Source organism: Echinops telfairi, unplaced genomic scaffold (assembly GCF_000313985.2).
Source record: "Echinops telfairi isolate 266 unplaced genomic scaffold, ASM31398v2 ScPeMD7_1;HRSCAF=3_1, whole genome shotgun sequence".
Taxonomy (NCBI): Eukaryota; Metazoa; Chordata; class Mammalia; order Afrosoricida; family Tenrecidae; genus Echinops; species Echinops telfairi.
Window position 1 is genome coordinate 3,691,955 of NW_022103897.1, and position 2,461 is coordinate 3,694,415.

Here is a 2,461-nt window from a genome sequence, read left to right on the forward strand (position 1 = left end):
CTTGATCCCAAGGCACTGGCTGTGGTGAATAGTGGTAACCACTGCAGCTTCCGTGTACCAGGCATAAGAGGAGCAGATGTAGGTGAAAAATTACTCATACATGGATTAGCTGAAAGCTTTCTCTGCCTGCTTGTCCTTCAGTAACCTTGGTGACCATGGAGAGCTGGGCTGAATGTAACTGGATAACCCTGGTTTCATAGAGGTGCCTAACTTCTCGGATCACACACAATTATGGGTCCTGAAGCAGGTAACTTCCTGTTTCCTGGGTGGCCAAAAGACTGGGACAGCACTGGCTTCTTCTTCGGAGGTTCTCCCTAAAACATCATGGGATTTATAGAAGATTAATCATCCTGTGAGATCTCAAACCATCGTTTGGGCTATGCAAACCCAAAACAGTGAAGGCATGGGATTTTGGTTGAGCAGTGGGCGACAAGGAGGATGGAGGAGAGTCATAGGAGCAGCAGGGATAGCTGGGGATTTGTGGGAGCACAGTAGATGGGACTACCAAATTTGCATAGAGTGAGTAGGGGGCATGGGGAGGACAAGAGCTGAAATTTGCTAAAGAAATTAGTCTTGCGGTACAGATTATGAATTCTTCAGTCCTGAAAATGGAGTAGAAGCACAATGAATTTACCCAGCATCTGACTCCTTTGAGGATAAAGCACCCATACTGAAGGTTGTGGATCGGGTCCCCTTAAAACAAGTGCAAGAAGATACAAAGACACCATTGGATAAAGGGCAGAATCCCAGAGTCCAGGCACTGTGGGACTCTTGCACCTGGCGACTTCCTACTTGCCTTGCAGGAATTTAGCACCTGGTAGGTTCATGCTAAGAAGGACTGTTTATGACTCCATACACAAGAAGAAAGATTTAAAAGCTCTTGGCCTTCATACGATTTTATTTGGAGTTGAAGTCTTGTTTGTTTTGGCTTATTTCATTCTAGTGTTTTTTCCCTTTTACCTCACCAGACTGATTTTGTGTTTCAGGCATATACCAGGAGGAAATTTAAAAGTCAAGTATAGAAGTTAATAAAATATTGTCATAATTTTCTACTTTTTAAGACTATTTAAAATAAAATTAGACATTATTAGTATATTACCAAATTGTTTTAGCCCTCGGCTCAGAATATTTCTTTTATAATATTTCAGAGAAAATTTGGTTTTCCATCGCCAACTAATTTCTAGATTGGTAGGACACAAAAATGTGTGTTCAAAGTTAAATTGTATTTGAAAAGACAAAAAAAATTCTAAGTTCTTCCTGACACCTCCAAGAGGAGAAATCACTTAAATTTATAACAGCTCCTGTAATTGTTTGATATCATTTGAGATAGATTTATTTTTTGATAACTTTATTGCCATATACTTCACACATGATATAATTTACTTGTTCAATCATGGTAAGATTTGTGCACTGATCACCACAGTCAATTTCAGAACATTTTCTTCTCACTTTCATTGTTGCTACCTCTGCATTTCCTCCCATCCTATCCTACCAAATATCAATCCAGTTCTTATCTCTAGATCTACCTATCCTGGATTTCACATATAATATCATACAAAACACATACAGGAAGCAAACAAACAAGCAGAAACAACAACAATGACTGGGGAAAACAATATAGAAAACCTTCCATTGAAAAGAAAGTGGACAATAATAAAAACTGAAGCAATTTTTAAAAGAATCTAAAGGGAGATCAAATGGTAAGACATAACATTTTAACGACATCTGCCACAATTGAGCTTCCGATCTTCTCTGTCTGATAGCCAGGCTGTATTTTAACGTTTTATTGGTTTGGGTTTTATTGCTAAGCCCTGAATGGCATAGTGGATTACAAGTTGGGCTGCTAACCAAGGTTGACAGTTCAAAACCACCAGCTGTTCCATAGGAGAAAGGAAATCCTTTTTCCTCCTGTAAAGAATTACAGCCTCAGAAACCCATGGAGGCAGTTCTTCACTGTCCTACATGGTCACTATGGGTCACAATTAACTTGATAGGAGTGAATTTTATAGAGAGATAGAAAGAAAAATAATTTTGGAAGATATTTTGATAGATAATAAATATAGATCAAGAAATCTACCCACTGCCATCGTTAACTAGATGAAGTCCTATAACAACACTATAGGACACAGTCGAGCAGTTTCTGAGACTTGAAATCTTTATAGGATTATACAGCTTTTGGTGGGCTTGAATCATCAACTTTGCATTTTAGCAGACCAACATTTCTCTATTATGCCACCAGAGCCCTATGGATATAGATATCCTTAAATTGTACATTTGAAAAATGTTGAATTGGCAATTTTTGGGGGGGTACAACTTAGTGATATCAATGGCATTACTCAAGCAGTACAGTCATCCATCACCCACTGCCACTGTCAGATTTCCCATCACTATAAACAGATACCCTCTTCCCCTTCCCTCTCAACCTGGGAACCACTAATGAATATTGGTCTTTATATATTCA